General features: G+C 42.4%; 1 long non-coding RNA gene across 1 annotated transcript in view; it reads right to left on the minus strand.

The window, feature by feature from the left end:
* The window catches only part of LOC135177397 (uncharacterized), a 46,412-nt gene extending 34,504 nt beyond the window's left edge, over positions 1–11,908 (minus strand). Inside the window, exon 1 of the long non-coding RNA XR_010303051.1 lies at positions 11,863–11,908. This is a non-coding gene — a long non-coding RNA (uncharacterized LOC135177397). The remainder of the gene's footprint in view (positions 1–11,862) is intronic.
* Between the last annotated feature and the right edge of the window lie 1,412 nt (positions 11,909–13,320).

Consider the following 13,320-nt stretch of genomic DNA (forward strand, 5'->3'; position numbering starts at 1 on the left):
TCCATGAAGACCTTTCTCAACAATTTTGCAATCTCAAACCCTGCAATAGATTATGTTGTAGATGGTGCCCAGATGAAAAACTCTGAAAGCCTCCATGGCAGCAAGCTGTATGAGTTAGCAAGGAAGCAGACAAGGCTCAGTAATAAGGCACTGAATGGTATCAGAAGCTCTTTAAAACAGATGTACTCTTTGCCATTGGTTTGCTTAACCAAATCACAGTTGTCTAGTAAAAACCTGTTAAATAGAAGATTTGTGACATCCCTATCACCTCTTAATAAGACCTCAACCATTCACAAATGGAAGGAACAATCTTTTCCTTATTTAATTTGTTCCACTGAACTGCTCAAAATAAGATCTAGCAGATCCAACACTGGAAAGCTAAAACAATAAACACCTAGCAATATGAAGGGAAAGGAATGGGAATATTACATTCCATGTCTTCCTCCAATGGTATGAAGCCAAAATAATCTAATTTTGAGACCCTATTACTCTTGAATAGGCCATCTTTAACAGACACATTAAGAGCTGCAGCATCTATTGACTCTAAAGAAATGATGGCAGGAATAAATCTGATAGGATTAAGGTGGGCAGTGTCTTTACATATGAAGACTTGTGGAGAGGGAGTTGAAATAACAAGGAAAGAATCAGACATTTCACCTTATCTATGTGTTTGTAAATCACAAAGGGCCTCTGCTAAGGGCCTTGTCTGGGTCTTGCTGTGAATCCCTGGGGCCCGTCTGAGAGTAACAGGCACTGAACACAGCCTGAACTTCTGAACTTTCAGGACCAAGTAGGCTCAATAGACTACTGAATATTAACTTCACCTAGAGAAGTGAAGAACCTAATTTCAATGAACATAGGATGTCTGATGTAGGCGAGTTATATGTAAAGAGGTTGCATGTAGCAGGCGTATTGGGAAGACTAAGTCTTGAGTACCTCAGCCAATGGGGAAAGAGAGAGGGAAACTTGTGTCCAGGGATTTAGGATTAAAGGGAAGCTGTGCTTCCAGCAATTAGAAAGACCCTACAGGCATCTGCCCCATGGACTCTCCTGTTACTGGAATAAAGTTTTACAGGACTTCTCTGTCTCCATTGTGATCAAACTTCTAGATCAGACTAATTTTCCTTACGAATCTGTAGCATTGGTTTGTTCTCTGTTTCAAGACCATGTACAAATTCTGTCAGTTATAAAGTTTTGGGTTTTTTTTCAGTAACTAAACCCCATCCTTAAACAGACAAAGCATCCTATGTGGCCAGCATTCTACTAACATAATGTTAATTTCCTTAAAGCAGCAGCATGTGATGGTTGTAAGAGCAGCTCTTCTTTCTGGAAACCGTATGCATGATCTAATGGCCTCCAGATGTGCACTGAAAACAGCTTTTGGTCTCTTTCCTAGAGCACCAGATGGTCTCACATTATGAGATTCCACTCACATGTGATTATCACAGTCTATATGCTTAGTCACTAGAGCTATAAATAGTCTAATTCTAAGTTTGTATTAATTTATTTTTACCAACAGCATTCATCAGGCCCTTTCACAGGAAAATCTCTCTCATGGGAATAACAACAGCTTGAACATGGCCAGATGAAACTATGTATGTCCAAACTTTCTAAAATGTAAGTATATAACTTCTTAAAAGAAATTAAGATTAATCGATTTTTAAAACTATTGGAATTGTTGCACTGAGTTCCCACAGGAAAAGAAAAAAAAAAGGAAAAAAGAAGTTTAACTTTCAGTGGTTGGTGTGGGAGGAGAAGGCAGGAGGAAGCTGGTAACAATTAGTGGTCAGCATTTCAGCCCTTTGTGTAGTCTGTCTTCTTCTGGGACTTGCCACATGTGTTCTTCATCGCAAAAATCTGCCAGAAAGGATCACTGTACTTAGCACCTGGGTGAAGATGTCAGCTTCCCAAGGCTTCTGCTAGGAACAGCTCTTAAAACAGTATAAAAGAGCCTCATTTAACCCTGTGCTTACTTAGCCATTCTCAGCATGTCACCAATGCCACTTTTAACAGAAAGCCACAAAGAAACTCCACAGACCATAGACATGGAGGGACATGAGCTAAAATTCATCTGACAAATGACTGAGAAAAGAATGATGTTAAAAGAATTTCAATTCCGAAGATACTTTTCACTCTGAAGTGATTACTTCCTCTCTTCCCTGAAGAATGGTCTGTTTGAAGGGGACTGAAGCCTAAATTCCAGTCTCAAATTCTTCGCATATTTTGAGGAACCACTCATTGAGGTCTGGATGATGTAGCCCCACAGTAATGGCTGAACCAAGCTCTCAGTTACAAGCACGTTCAGGGCTAAAATTAACTTATTTGATTCCACCCCTGTTTACGGGGGTGGGGGGAGTGGGGTGCTGGTTGTGGTGGTGGTGGTGAGTTGGCTAGGGGAGGGGTGGTGATGGGAGGGGTGTTGGGGCCTGGAAAGGAAGTAAGGGAAGTTGGGAATTTCACCTGTGAACTGTAAAGTTTAACTAATGGTTTGCCATCAGGTCAAAGCAGAAAAGACCCCACGACAGCCACAGTGCACTTTTGGTTGCCTAAACCACAAGTTCTCACTGTAGAACTAAAAATTTCAATTTGTTTAAATGAAGCACTCACTTCTAGGCAAATTCACAAATCTGTTCATTCTTTCTGTTTTGAATGAAAAGAAAATATTTTCTGAGGAGGTAACAACAAACTGTCTGAATACATTTTGCTAGCATTTAAATACAAATTTCAATATTCTTTTGATAATTTTTTTTGCTTCAAATGAAATAATGTGTTTATACCAGTGAGATGATCTTCATATTGACAGAGGCATAGTTCACTTTTCAAAGGATATTTTCTCTCAAATCCATTTTGATTCCACGTGCATTTCAATGAGTATCTCCCCAGGCACTACAGGCTTGACTCATGTACTAGGCTGATCGATGATCGGTGGGAAGCACTTTGTGTACTCACAGATGTTTTCCGTGACACATGTTGCAGCTAGTATGAAAAGCCTTATAAGGCATTGCCCTGGTTTGGCCTTCAGCACATCATCCTGGGAATTTTTGACCTGATTTGCAAGAAATCAGCAGTTACACAATCCAGACTCTGGAGATGTGCATCAAGGAAAAGCCTTGCAGAGATTAAGCGATGTGGGGGTTGAAACAGATAAACTGCACAGTAAGAGCTGGTAGTAGGCTTCACTGACATGGCTTTATCTTTCCAATTAATTAAACTAATAAAGCTTTTAGAGAAGCTGACTGTTCTTCTAAGCACCGTTCTGTCTGGTACCTGTGCACTACCAGATGTCACCGAGTATTTCTTAAGCATGCAAAGTGCAAGTACACTCACTCATGGCAAGGAAGGTTAGGCAAAATTGGATTTATTGTACAGTAGAACCATTAGCTAATATAGCAGGCACTTGTGTCTCTTCTGCCATTCCCTTTGGCAAGGCTGTGTTGGTGGGCTGGGCTTACATGAGGTTGCCATATTAGCTAGCTACGAAAAAATGAGTATCACACAATCAAGTCCCTCATGGTTTAACTGCACAGTAAACTCTGTTGATAGCGAGAGGCAGAACAATCCTCACTACCAAGATGGACTGGGGGAGGAGGTGACAGAAAGCAGCCCTTAGGACAAGTACTTGGGGGTACTGGTGGGCGAGAGCCTGGACATAAGCAGGCAGTGTGAGCTTGCAGCACAGAAGGCCAATAGCAGCCTGGGCTGCATCCAAAGCAGCATGGCCAGAGATGTAGAGAGGGGATATTACCCCTCTGCTCTGGTGAGACCTCACCTGCAGGGCTGTCTCCTGCTCTAGAGCCCTCAGCAAAGGAAGGGCATGGGTCTGATGGAGCAGGTCCAGAGGAGCTCACAAAAACAGTCAGGGGGTTGGAGCAGCTCTGCTACAAGAACAGGCTGAGGGAGCTGGAGGTGCTCATTCTGGAGAAGAGAAGGCTCCAGGCGGACCTAACAGTAACCTGCCAGTACCTGCAGGGGGCTACAAGAAGGCTGCGGAGAGACTGTTTGCTAAGGCCTGCAGGGAAAGGACAAGAGCAGTGGCTTCAAGCTAGAGCAGAGCAGATTTAGATTGAATGTGAGGCTCTGGGCAACTTGATCTAGTTGAGGAAGCCCCTGCTGAAGGCAGAGGGGTTGGACTGGATGACCTTTGGATGCCCCTTCCAACCCAGACCATTCTGTGATTCTGTGATTAACAGGTCTAGAACTACAATATTGTCTCAACAACTTTATGGCAGGTCATACAGGATTCAGCAAAACACAAGAAATATATTGAGAGGACACCCAAATAAATACATAAGCTAAAGCTTTTCCATTTTCCAAAAGTATTCAAATCCTCATTTCCCAGTAAACTGAGTATGGATTTTTCATATCCCACACATAGCTTTGACCGGTAAATATTTTTAAGGGTCCCCATAGGGACAGCTGTTGAGATCTCCTGCTCAGTGCTTTCTGCAATATATTTAATTAATTTATTTGTCCTTGAGCAAAGAGTCAGTATTCAATAGTGCTACAGACCTCATCAGGTGATCAGCTACTTCTGTTAGGCCTAATTTACAGATGTAACTGGAGTTAGTAAAACATGTTTCTGGAGAAGCAGAAACAGTATCACCCAGCCCCTGGTTTTAGAAGTTTGTGGTGAAAAACCCAACCAACCAACAAAAACCCAGTACCAAATGATAAAGCAAACAACACTGAAATGTACTTTTGACAGAGTGGAAAATAGAAAAGCCATGTCTATGAAAAACCGATAAATCAACAAAGGCACCAAGTTCCTATTTCAAAAATAGAATTACACATTTTTCATAAGACTACCCTGTAGCAGTTACATATCTTTTCTTTAAAGGAGCCCTGTAACATAGACCTGACAAATGCTCAAGGACTTGTCCAGAAAAAATATTATCTGAAAAATTAGAGAACATCCATTTAATTTTTCTGAACAGTAAACCCTTCTGTCACAACGTGGCATTGCAGATGTGTAGCTTCAGACTGTTGTGTTTAGGTTTTCTTTTGTGCCATTTAGTAATCTCAACAGATATGGCAAGAGCTTGTTGCTGATGTATTGATAGAGTGAGGTTTTGGTGGGCTTGTTTGGTTTGTTGGGTGTTTTGTCCTTCTCTTTTTCATTGCAATGTGGCAATAATCTGTTTCTGCTTGTGCTAAGGAAGCACACTTGGCCTTAGCAGAGACTCTCAAGAGTATTGAAGCTAGAACAAGTGGTTTTGGCAGAAGTTAAGCAATTGGAAGAGTTCATTTTGAGCAGGGCATGTTTCGATAATTCACTCTAGAGATTTTCCAAAGAAGAGTTTGTCATGGAACGCCAATAGGCTTGAAACATGTCCTGGCTTGCCCCACCCTTCTGCTGATGGGGGAAGCAAGGGCAGGAGGAAGACAAAGGCTTGGGCCATTATGACCCCTCCCAAAGTGACAAACAGGTACCCACAGGTGTTTATGCACTTGTGACTGTCTTGCCCAAATAAGGGTAAGCAAGCCCTGGTTTCACATAATATGGTCACCTTGGCAAAGTGCCATTCTGATTGGTGAATCTCTGTGGACAAAGGGGACATTACACTCGGGCAAATAATATAAAAGGAGCTAAGTTGCAAACAGTGTGCCCTGCTCTGCCTCATGCTTCAGACCAGCTTAGCTTTGAAGTACAAGCTTTGGCTAACTGGAAACTTGCTGTGTCTCAGGTTTACCAGGAGCAGACATTAAGTGCCTCATGATGTGACGACATTGTGCTCTCTGCACGTCTGCAAGACATCCCGCCTGCACCTCTGCAAACCTCCGTGCCAAGTCTGGAGTCCAAGAGGAACCAGGATCAGGTCAGAGATCATCTGCCTCTTTCTCAGAATCCTGTTAGAGCCTGGGAAGCTCTAGAAGCCTCTCAATGGCACCAAGACACCAACAGAACTCCCTTCAAGTGTTTGGGTACTGTCTGGAAACTGTAGTTAGGCCTGGGAATCCAGAGATAATATTTTGTGAATAAATATTCATAAGCCTCTCTATAACTGAATTCTGTTGTGTCTACTGCCTTAGCAGAAAGGAGCCTCTCGAGTCTCCCTCGAGGGTAAGTGGCATATTGGCTGCAAGATACTCTTTTCTAAAGAGTTAATGTTTGTTATATTATTGCTAGTGTTCTAGATTCCCTGTTTATTTCCCCTCTGTGTAATACTTTCCATCACTGTGCAAAGAATCTATTGTTACTAAAAATTATGGTCTGTGGCAAGCTTGCTAAATATCAAAATTAATAAATGATATTAATTTTTTAATAGATCCCACCCCTACTGTTACAGAGTTACAAAAAAAACCAAAAAACCCCAAGGACATGAAACTTGAGAATGCCAAGAAGAATGACATTTGCTATGTCAATACGTGTATCAGTCATCAGCATAGGAACTTGATACAGCAAACCACCTCAAATGCAACTGGACTGTATAATCTCTTGAAAAATAAACTAGCATGAGCTCAGCTGTATAAGTAAAATAAACCCATTAGAGGTCAAGTAGTATCCAACAAAAGCAGTTACCCAAAAGGAACAAACTGTACCCACCTACAAGTAGGTGCAGTGCACAGACTGTCTGGTATATGTTCCAAGACAGAGAGGAAAAATGAGAAGGAACGTAAGCAAAGTATAACCAGGTCTTCACATGTCTCTCTGGGCTGGGGAAAAGAAAGGACTCTTCATAACTTACCCTTCCTTCTTAGCTGGAGGGATGCAGACTGCCCAAGACTTGACAAATAACTGCCATTTAGAGAAAAGTGACAGTAAACTATGAGGATTAAGAGGCATTAATGCAGCCTAAACCACCACCATGTTTCCCACAGCAAATAGGTGGGGTGTTGTAGGGCATTAGAACTCCAATTGGCTAACTATTGGAGGGTGATTAGCTTAGGACTACCTTTCGTGCTTAGTCTTGCTGTGTAAAATAGAGCACTACTAACTGACATTCCCAAGGTTCCAGCATTTATCATGAACCTTTCAGCAACACCAGTGTGCTAGTTTGAAGCTAGCTAGAATGTTTTGGTGAGAAGAACTAGATCACAGGCTGTGAAAGAGAAACAGTACTGATGTCTACTTCACTCATAGGCTTGCTGAGATGTATAAGAACAAGAATCCAAACATAGATAAGGCACTTCTGCTTGGGAGCTCAGAGCTGCATTTCTCTCTCTAGCCTCTCTGCCGTCTCTCTGATTAATCCACTTTGCTTCCTAACCCCCTGGCTGAACCTCCATTCTTCCTTGGGACTGGGGTAAGTTTGAGAGGGGTGGGAGAAGGTGGGAGGGCAGTTGGGAGCCCCTCCTGGGGACTCAGGTTTCTGAGACGGCTGTTGTGTTTCTGTATTACCTTTTACCTTGTATATTTCTGTGTATAAATGTATATACTGTAAATATCTGCTTGTATATTGTGCTAAGCTGTAAATATAAGCTTCATTCAAATTTCCAGAGCTGGCTGCGTCTAGTCTGGGTGATTTCCAAAGTGTGTGTGTGTGTGGGGGCGGGTAACTCCCAAACCATCACAATCAGCTACTCCTGCAATCTGTTTGCAGTCTGTCCTTCTGCAGTAGACTGATGTCCCCAGAATTGTGAAGCCCTGCAGCCTTGCTCAAACAACACACGTTTTGTTAGACGTGTAAAGAGGATGCAGAAACTCACAGCCACACATTTTTTCTGTCATCTGAGGTTCCCTAAAGAGGTGTCACTACAGCTAGGCTGAGTAGGGCAGAATTCCATCCATTTTACTCATTATTGTTCTACAGAGCAAACAGCCCATCCCAGTCCTAGAGGTTTTAAATGTGCAGCTTTAAAAAGTACCTGAGTAATAGTGTGCCTTATAAAGACAGTTTGGATTTGTGAGTAATCTCAAGCATTATAAAACCTACCATAATATTTACATCTGATGTTCTGCTTTGCAGCGGCTGGAGAAAGTCTGCATTTTATTACTAATCTGAAGATTGCCTAGCTTCTATATCCAAGCACTAGCTGGCATTTTGAGTGCTTCCACAGACTTAAGAGCATCTCCTCTTTGTTTTAGACTAACTGGACTTGTTTCTTGGTGTTCACATTGAGAGGTAAACAGGTCGAATTAGCTTGTTATTGACCTGAGGAAGGCATGTTTTTCTAGTCTGCAGTTATTTGGTTATAATGTTCATGTTACTACACTGAAAACAAATGGTTAAACTCTCAGCTGATTGCATCTTGTTTTTAAAAATGACACTGGATAGTGATTGAGGAAAGGATAGTTTAGTAATTAGAGAAACAACTAGAAAAGAACCTATTTTTTCTGGCTCTAGGAGGCAAATAAGTTAATGTGTCTAACCAGGAAAGGGACTGAAGTTGCTACAGAACATAATGCTTTGTTCTTTTTCTTTCTGCTCTTCAGTTGGAAGGTCAGACTACAATTATTTGTCTTGCTATCATTAGCATTAATTGTGTCTCTGGTGCAGTACACTTGAAACATAAGCTGCTGCTCCCATGGTGTGATCTGTAGTGAGTCAATCTTGGGAGCTAGGCTAGTAGGAAACTATTCTTTTGTGTGATCAGTTTTCTGGCAGTTCAATTGTCAAAACTGTTCCCCTGAAGTACCAGACAAATGCCTATGCCCTACATGTGAGGAAGTGGAACTGTGGCAGAACTGAATTACACGGGCCGAAGCAATTCTGGAGCTGTACCTTCTCTGCCAGATTAGCACTGTGCTGGTTCTATCATCTGCAGATAAAAGTATCTCTTATGAATCCATTTCCTTTGCACAAGAAGCGTGCCCTTGCAGCTGACAATGCTCAAACTTCTAGGTTCTTTGCAGCAGGCATAAAGCCAGCAAACAGCTGGAGATATGAGAGCCAATTCTGACCTGACTTCTTGATGTACTTATAGCACTGATATGATAAAACCTTAAAAACTCTAGAATACTGGGAAAATCCAAACTTCAGAAAAGACCTAGGCAAAATGCTTTTCACGGTCTCAAGGATAAAAGGCAACACCCAGCTTTGCAGTGGCAGCAAAGAAAATTCCAAGAATGAATCAGTGAGAGGCCAGTCAAGTTTGAACAGCTTTGGTGCAGGAAATTGGATATTGAGGTGTGCTCAGACTTGTCAGATTCTCACCTCTAACTTTCTGTCTCCTCCTTCTCTCCAGACCACAGTACAGGACTCTCCCCCAGGCCAGCCCCTTTACCAGGCCAACTTCACCTTTTATCACCCCACCTTATCTCCCCTCCTGTGTAATCCACCTGCCAAGTCCAGCTCTGCTGCATGCTTCTTCATCTGGCCCATGCCACCACTAAGAGTAGGTGAGACACAAAGGGAGGTAAAGGCCTCCTGCAGCACCAAGGCCTGTGCTTGTGTTCAAACTGGCTAGCACTTGGTCTGGCAGATCTAGGGAACATGCAGAGAAGCCTATTCAGACACTGGTCACGCAGAACTGGTAGGAGAACAGGAGATACAGCACAAGCCTTTGGCATCCCTCTTGAACACCTCTTCCAAATCCCTCGTGGGGCTCCGCTGCTTGCTTTCAAAGGTCTGTGGCAAATGCTAACTGCTGTTTGTCCCTGTGAAAGACTGGGGAACACAAAAAGGAACAGTAACAGCTGTTTTTAATGCTGCTGCATTTACATCATTGTTCTAGTACATAAAAGCTGTGGGTGCCTGAGTCAGGGGAATTCTTGCAGCTCAAAAGAACCTTTCCAGCTTTATACAAAGACAACACTCTCAAGGGGAAGGAGAAAAACAGGAAGAAAAACAAAATCAGGCCTGGCTGGCTCTGGATTTTTACTAACCCAGTCTGGGTTTCTGTCCAAAGCACTCACTAAAGAAAATAGCATAGGAATGATCTGCACAGCATTCGTGTCATGTCAATAAGGCCTTCAGTCCAACCAGTCCACTGAGCTGCACACCATACATATTATCACACGTGCCTTATGATGAAATACTTACATGACACATGTGTGCAGTGCAAGGCTAAAGGTTCTTGGCTTATTAACAAGAGACTACACAACTACATAGAAATTTTAAATTTAATCCATTTGATAAGCTTTTCAGCTTTGGTTGTGTAACTGCTGAAGATGCTGGAATGAATAAGAATTTAGTTCATTGAAAAGATCAGGATTAGAATTAGATGGGGAAATCGCCATCTATAATGTTAGTTTGGATCTTGGTTTTTGAACCTGGTGATGTTCAAGGATGTGAGATTTTCTCCAGTTCCAAAATATTTTTGCATATATTGTTTTATTATGACAGAGTGGTATTTGGCTGAACATATGTTTGCACAGTTCTGAGGAAATTCATAGGATCATAGAATTACAGAACTGTCAGTGCTGGAAGAGACCTCAAGGATTATATAATTCCAACCCCCCTGCCATGAGGAGGTACACCTCACACTAGACCAGGTTGCTCAGAGCACCATCCAGCCTGACCTTAAAATCTTCCAGGGATGAGTCTTCCACCACCTCCCTGGATAACCTGTGCCAGTGTCTTACCACCCTCACGCTGCCAGTCCCACCATCAGAAAGCTGTGCGCCAGCCTGACAGCTCTTCTCTTCACAGATGTGTCTCCGCTGACATGGCCAGCTCCCTACCACTATTTTCTCTAATGACCATTCCGGAAAGGTAAATTCCTCTTGTCAGTTTGATCTTGGAAACCTAAGCAGAGAGGAGGCGTTCTCAGTGCTCACCAATGTATTATTGCCTCAGTATTTCCGTGTGCAATGGCCCTATTGTCTCAATCCGAAGGCTGGGAAGGAGATGTGGCTCTTTCAAATGTGCCGGTGAGTGAAATTAAGTCACAAGAGAGGTCAGATATCAAGACAAGACTGTTAGAAAGAGAACGGAGCAAACAACACAGATAAAGAAAGAAACTGGAGGGAGAGAGAGAACGGAGACAGAGCATGATACTCACTACCTCATTGTTCTTCTTTGGTGATGGGGGTAGGGGGCAAGGGATGTTGTTCGGCTGCTGCTTCCAGCCTCAGATGTCCCCGATGTTGTTCTTCCCGGTAAGTTGCCACAGCCCAGGACTTTTATCATGTTCCTGGTTCATTCATCTTAGCTCCTCCTGGCTCATATCAACAAAGCATAAATGGATTTCCAGAGGACCTTCCATGTGTCTGCAGGGGTCAGCTCTGAGCGGCCCTTGCCCCTCTTTGCCATCCACTGTCCACCAGACCCCCCAAATGACACATCAGGCAGGTTGTTCAAGATGATTTTACCTTTGTTGAGACACTTCTCAGTTCTTAGTCACCACCATCACGAGGTGATTTACATGCTCAAGAAAGGATTCTCTCAACCATTTACACTAGATGTAGGAATTTATTTTCTGACTCCAGATAAAGCAGTGTGGGACTTAGTGCATCACTGCAGCAACAGTAGTATTTTTATTTGTAAAATCATGACATTGCTATATGTATTTGCTTATGTATTCTCAGAAACAACTTGGAGAAGAACGTTTTAAAACTTTAGATTTTTAAAATAGGGGAAAATCTGACGAGCACTGCAGGCACACTGACCTCTCTGAGTGAACCTTTCCTCTTCCAGTATCAACAGGGAGTTTGAAAAAAAAAAAAACAACCTTGCGTTTCTTAATGTAAATACTCCAATAGTTCTTTCTTTGCCACATTTGGTCTCTAAAATAACATCGTGAAAAGTGAGCTGCAGGGTCACAGGTTCAGCGGCTGAGTGGAATTTGTGCAGTTGCTGAGTCCCTCAGTTTTGTCTCCTGTGCTCTCTCTGTGCCCACTGTACTCAGTAGACAGCAGCTGCATGAGACCTGCCACACTTAAACTCCTCCATTCAGTATTAGAAATACCACTTAACACAAGAAATCATGTTCAAAGCCCTATTTCCACTTCGCTTTTTATCGCTATTCTCACTTTCTTACCGTATTCCAAGACCAAGGAGTTAGCGAAATTTGGTCTTCTTTTGCATCTTCTCATCACCAGGCAGTAAGTGTAACCGGCTACAGTCTGCGTGTGCTTCAAGAAGTGTCCTCGCAGCTGACTGCTTCCACAGTGTATCTCACAGTATTAGTAAAGAAAACGTCTTGCAGCGTTTATCCCTCTCGGCGTGAATTAAAAAGACTTCATTGTTAGAACAAATCTGTCTGCCAAAGGGCTCGCAGGCTGGTCATGTCAGCACAAACTGCAAGAGCTGTTCCTCCCCTGTGTCCTTCAAGCTTTCTGAAGCCTTTTACAGCTGTTCTTGCTCCCTTTCTGAAGTGATGTAGCTTTTATATTAAAGACAGATTGCAAGCTGCAGCTTCTGAGATTGAAGGACAGAGCCAATTTAGTTTCATCTTTTTATTTCTTACCTGAATAAGTTCTGTCCTGGCTGTACATGGCTCAGATATTTCCTGCATTTAAATTTCGACAATGAAAGCCTCAGACCAAACTTCTGAACTCTTATCACACTCTCACTCATTATTTTCTACATTCCTCACAAGTCTAGCTGTGTTTGTGCAAATTTACTTCCTGATCTGCCTTGCCTTAGCTTACAAATAAGTCAGTATTGCAGTACAAACAAGTGGATTGAACAAAGGTTTGTGTAATCAGATTGATTAGCATTCAACTCCAGCCCATATCACGAGGATGCTGTCTTTTATCTCTTCATATAACCATTAAGGTGGGTTCTCTAGAGGGCCGTTCTGAGCAAGACCCACTCTATCCTCACTGACTGAAAAGGAGGTGAAACTGAAAAGACAAACTATATGAATATCCTCTAACTCTCATAACCTAGGTAAATTCTGCATTGTTAATCATATTCTCCCTGTTCCAACTAATTTTCAACACACATTCATTCTTTATTTTTCATTCAAAGTAGCCACCGTATTTCAAATGGTCTCAAAACATCTGCACGAATTGGTACTTTGACAAGGGCTGGCCATCAAGCCCTACCTTGATAGTTGTAAAGTTTTAGAGTAAACAGAAATAGAAACAAGCCAAACATAAAGCCCCAACAAAGTAAGAGGTTTTATTAATCCTGCACCACCAACCCACGAAAATTTTCTGCAATAAAATAGAGCCTTAGTGGAAACAAAGTGTAAGATGAAAAAGCTCTGTGGGGTTAACTGATCACAGAGCGGTGCTGAGACACTGAGACTGTTGCCGGCCTGTGGCCCCATGCAGCCCCACGCTACATCAGAAGTGTATCCAGCTGAAAAGCATTAGCGGCTCTGTGCAAGTCTTCATCTGAGTTACTGCAAGAACACTGCTCACCCATGTTAATGAGAGAAGAATTGAAGGTTCCAAAAGTGCAAAAAGGAGGCAGGAGTTTGACCAAGGGGAAAGAGATTTCATCTGACAGAAAAAAAAAATCAGAAAAAAAAATTCAAGTAAGACAT

The sequence above is a fragment of the Pogoniulus pusillus genome, chromosome 8 (genome assembly GCF_015220805.1).
Source record: "Pogoniulus pusillus isolate bPogPus1 chromosome 8, bPogPus1.pri, whole genome shotgun sequence".
NCBI lineage: Eukaryota > Metazoa > Chordata > Aves > Piciformes > Lybiidae > Pogoniulus > Pogoniulus pusillus.